Below are 6,000 nucleotides of genomic sequence, written 5' to 3' on the forward strand. Positions count from 1 at the left end.
CACCAGCCATACCGCAGATTCTAGGGTACTCAAAAGCAGGAAAGAATTGTTAGAGAAAGAAAAAAAAAAAAGTGTCAGAATTTTTTTTGTTTTAAGTATTTTTTCCTATTTTTTTCTGGGGCCGTAGGAGGATTTTTTTTTCCTAATGGAGATTAAGCAACTGTCTGATCGTGTGGAGCAGCTTGCTGCTGAAGTACAGGGAATTTCCACCTACCTTATTCAGTCACATGCTGCTGAACCCAAGATTCCTACTCCTGATGTGTTTTCTGGGGATCGGTCTAAATTTCTGAATTTTAAGAATAATTGTAAATTATTTCTTGCTTTGAAGCCTAACTCATCGGGGAGCTCTGTGCAGCCTGTTAAAATTGTCATCTCCTTGCTGCACGGCGATCCCCAAGATTGGGCCTTTTCTCTGACACCTGAAAATCCTATTCTGACTAATGTGGATGCATTTTTTCAGGCCTTGGGGTTGTTGTATGATGAACCTAATGCCGTTGATCAAGCTGAGAGAAGCCTGTTGGCATTAAACCAGGGTCAGGATCCTGCAGATTTGTACTGTCAAAAATTCCAAAAGTGGGCGGTCCTTACTACATGGAATGATAGTGCATTGGCAGCTGTCTTTCGGAAAGGTTTGTCAGAGACTGTAAAAGATGTTATGGTGGGATTTCCTGTTCCCTCTGGTCTGGATGGCTCTATGTCATTAGCCATTCAAGTTGATCGGCGTTTACGTGAACGTAAAACTACACAGGAGGCGCTGCCACCTTTTGAACAAATATCTGAATCTATGCAATGTGATGTGGTTTTGTCTAGGGCGCAACGTCGGGAGTTTAGAAGGCGTAATAAGCTGTGTTTTTTCTGTGGAGACGCCTCTCATACTATTTCTGTCTGCCCTAAAAGAGAGAAACATTTTGCACACACATTTGCTGTGGGCAGTATACAACCTAAGTTCCTTTTGGCAATTACCCTGATCTGCTCCTTGTCCACATTTTCCACTAAGGCTTTTGTGGATTCAGGAGCAGCTCTGAATCTGATGGATTTGGACTTTGCTAAACGTTTTGGTTTGTCCATGACACCTCTGCAGACGCCTGATAGGAACTGAAGGAGTTAAATTGAGTTCTGTCTATGTTGCATTTTCTTGTTTAAAATTTATCTTTTCGAGGAGATGTCTCAGACATCTCCCTTGTGAACCAAGGTCAAATACTCCTGCTTTTTAGCCTACATAACTTTCTTTGTAGAAAACAAGTTGTGAAATCATTTTTTATACTGCGCATGTCTGTAAATGTTTAAATTCTTTGCTATAAAAGATGGAAGCCTAACTGATAAGCCAGAGGCGCTCAGCAGGCATCCCGAGTCGTATCATACAGCTTATGTCTGTGTTATTCTTCTCGACGGAGCAATCAATTAGAGATATATGGTGCCTTACACCCAAGAACATCGGTCCTTCAGATGAAAGAGATATCTGAGGGATCCCGACAGTTTCCTGGCGCCCGAAACAGGGACCTGATATAGGCACCTCTCCAAGACTACCTGATCTACAGACCACTCCAGTTACTGATGAAATTGTGAACAGCAGACCTAAACACCTGGCCAGGTAAGAGATCAATTCTTCTCTTCTCTGCTCTTCATAATCTATCATTATAACTAAGGTCCGTATCAAGGGGAATCTAGTAGAGGAGCGGGCCGTAAAATCAGGTCCATATAAGAACTCTGAGGAAATCGGGTGTGACACGCATATGTAATTTCTGCTCGAATGAGAGGTTACTGTAGGTTCTGTCTGTGCACAGCTATTTTTAGAAAAAGAGCTGATGCAAATCGAAATGGGAGAGGTCTGACATTACGGAATATAAGGCTGGGTGAACAGTTCATACTGCGCAGCCCGGACGGACAAGTTTTTCACAATAGAAGATTCCGTGTTAGGAATCAGGGAGGTTGTTGAATGGCTACTTTGATTTGAAAGGTTGTGGAAAGTAGACAAATAAGCTGCACAGTAGGTATTCGTTCAAAGAGTGGTGATATTGCCTAACTGGGTCATGTGACAGCGTCCTTTCGGGGAGGTCACCGCCTAAGCTTAAATCAACACCCTTTACGAATAAACCTTGTGACAGATAAGAGTGTGACCGAATGAGCACAGGACCACGAAATGAGCCTGTGACAGGATATGATTGAAGAACCCCAGTAGATGGACACTTTATTTACAATCCTGTGTGTTGTGGGAGTGTTACTGTTCGGATGCTACCTAGCATATAAGTACATGAGACACGTAGTACAAGGAGGAACAGACACCCCGTTTAACCTGTTGGCACCTTAGGAAGAAGGTAACGAGGTATAGTAGAGCCTAGTCTTGAGCTTACCCAATACACCACCTAAGGCAGGGGACCAACAGGAAAGAAACAAGAAAAACAGGATAAGAATAAAAGATAAAATGGGGAACAATCAGGGAAAGACACCTGAAGAAGGAGACCGGTTATGTGATATAATTGAGGATAGATATGGAAGTAGTGCAGCAAAGAACCTGGAAAAAGTATTAATCAAATCCAAAGTGCAAGATAGGCAGGCTGTGTGAATCCTTGTATATATGTCTATGAGAACCTCTGAATAAGATGAGAGATGAGTAATTGAGTAAAAAAAAAAAAAAATCAGTGAATGAGCACGTATGAATAGTGTTGAGCATTCCGATACCGCAAGTATCGGGTATCGGCCGATACTTGCTGTGTCGGAATTCCGATACCGACTTCCGATATTTTTTCAATATCGGAAGTCGGCATCGGAATCGGAAGTTCAAAGTTGATTGACAGCCTGACGTCATCATGATGCGCGGTGTGTGCGCATCATGATGCGCCGTCATTTCGGGCCTTCCGGGGGTCTCTGCCGGCCTGCCGGGGGGCTGTGTGGACTGCCCGGGGTCTGTACCGGCCTGCCGGGGGGCTGTGCCGGCCTGCCGGTGGTCTGTGCACCCTGTGGGGGTCTGTACCGGCCTGCCGGGGGGCTGTGCCGGCCTGCCGGTGGTCTGTGCACCCTGTGGGGGTCTGTACCGGCCTGCCAGGGGGCTGTGCCGGCCTGCCGGGGGGCTGTGCTGATGTCCGGGGTCTGTGCAAGCATCGTCCGATGGGACTACAAGTCCCATCTGGCGATGCCTGCTACCATGACAGTGATTGACACATTAGCCAATGATGGGACAGTAGTAGTCCCATCATCCGGCTAATGTGTTAAATGTTAAAAAAAAAAAAAAATACTACATACATACTACATGCATGCTACATACATACTACATGCTACATACATACTACATACATACCACATACATACCACATACATACCACATATATACCACATACATACTACATACATACTACATACATAACACATATATACTACATGCATGCTACATACATACTACATGCTACATATATACTACATACATACTGCATACATACATACTACATATATACTACATGCATGCTACATACATACTACATGCTACATACATACTACATATATACTACATACATACTACATACATACTACATGCTACATACATACTACATATATACTACAATCATACAACATACATAAATACTACATACATACCACATATATACCACATACATACTACATACATACTACATACATAACACATATATACTACATGCATGCTACATACATACTACATGCTACATATATACTACATACATACTACATACATGCATACTACATATATACTACATACATACTACATGCTACATACATACTACATATATACTACATGCATGCTACATACATACTACATGCTACATACATACTACATATATACTACATACAAACTACATACATACTACATGCATGCTACATACATACTACATGCTACATACATACCACATACATACTACATACATACTACATGCTACATACATACTACATATATACTACATGCATGCTACATACATACTGCATGCTACATGCATGCTACATACATACTACATACATACTACATGCTACATACATACCACATATATACTACATACATACAGTACTACATACAATACATTCATACAATACATACATAGACATACAGTACATATAACATAGAGTAACATACTTACCAATACTTGTCACATTGTTCCCCGAAGCCATTGTCTTTTACGGAATAAATATTAACATAACAAACCACAAAAATACTCACCCACGATCCGAAGCAGTCCACGAGTGTGTCCCACGACGATCTTGGGTAGAGAACTGCAGCATCAGCTGTTGCTGCCGTTCTCTACGGGCTGCAGGAATCCAATGACGGAAGGTAGGTATCCTTCCGCACTGTATTCCTCCGCCACTTAAAAAAAAAAAGTCCCTAGTCTCACTTTATGCCATTGCTGCGTGGGAATTTCCCACACAGCAATGGCATAAAGTGAGACTAGGGACTTTTTTTTTTTTAAGTGGCGGAGGAATACAGTGCGGAAGGATACCTACCTTCCGTCATTGGATTCCTGCAGCCCGTAGAGAACGGCAACAACAGCTGATGCTGCAGTTCTCTACCCAAGATCGTCGTGGGACACACTCGTTGACTGCTTCGGATCGTGGGTGAGTATTTTTGTGGTTTGTTATGTTAATATTTATTCCGTAAAAGACAATGGCTTCGGGGAACAATGTGACAAGTATTGGTAAGTATGTTACTCTATGTTATATGTACTGTATGTCTATGTATGTATTGTATGAATGTATTGTATGTAGTATGTATGTAGTATATATGTGGTATGTATGTAGCATGTAGTATGTATGTAGTATGTATGTAGCATGCATGTAGCATGCAGTATGTATGTAGCATGCATGTAGTATATATGTAGTATGTATGTAGCATGTAGTATATATGTAGTATATATGTAGCATGTAGTATGTATGTAGTATGTATGTGGTATGTATGTAGCATGTAGTATGTATGTAGAATGCAGTATGTATGTAGTATATATGTAGTATGTATGTAGCATGTAGTATATATGTAGTATGCATGTTGCATGCATGTAGTATATATGTAGTATGTATGTTGCATGTAGTATATATGTAGTATGTATGTTGCATGTAGTATATATGTAGTATGCATGTTGCATGCATGTAGTATATATGTAGTATGTATGCTGCATGTAGTATATATGTAGTATGAATGTAGCATGTATGTAGTATGTAGTATGAATGTAGCATGCATGTAGTATGTATGTAGCATGTATGTAGCATGTAATTTTTTTTTTTTTTTTTTACATTCAACACATTAGCCGGATGATGGGACTACTACTGTCCCATCATTGGCTAATGTGTCAATCACTGTCATGGTAGCAGGCATCGCCCGATGGGACTTGTAGTCCTATCGGACGATGCCTGCACAGACCCCCGAAGCCTGCACAGCCCCCCGGCAGGCCGGCACAGCCCCCCGGAGCCTGCACAGCCCCCCGGCAGGCCGGCACAGCCCCCCGGCAGGCCGGCACAGCCCCCCGGAGCCTGCACAGCCCCCCGGCAGGCCGGCACAGCCCACCGGAGCCTGCACAGCCCCCCGGCAGGCCGGCACAGACCACCGGAGCCTGCACAGACCCCCTGGCAGGCCGGCACAGCCCCCCGAAAGGCCCGTACAGACCCCAGAGAGGCTGTACAAGGGAAAAACAGGATTTTTCTTATTCCGATACCGGAAGTCCCATAGACTTGAATGGGACTTCCGGTATCGGAATCGGCGATACCGATACTTTTTTTTAAGATCGGCCGATCCATTCCGATCCGATACTTTGAAGTATCGGACGGTATCGCTCAACTCTACGTATGAATGAATCATCACACATCATTTTTGTGTCAAGAGATTTGTGACCTTTCTAGTCGTGGTGGAATCCCGGACAGATGCGTTATAGATATTTCAAATCTACATCTGAGACTGAATGAATTGAGTAATGATATAGTTCGTGTTATATGTGGCATTACATTGTAAAGTTTCCTGAATGCATTTGGCCAGAAAAAGGGCAAGGCATGGTT

This window comes from Dendrobates tinctorius, unplaced genomic scaffold (genome assembly GCF_039654945.1).
Source record: "Dendrobates tinctorius isolate UK_male_01 unplaced genomic scaffold, ASM3965494v1 ptg000044l, whole genome shotgun sequence".
NCBI lineage: Eukaryota > Metazoa > Chordata > Amphibia > Anura > Dendrobatidae > Dendrobates > Dendrobates tinctorius.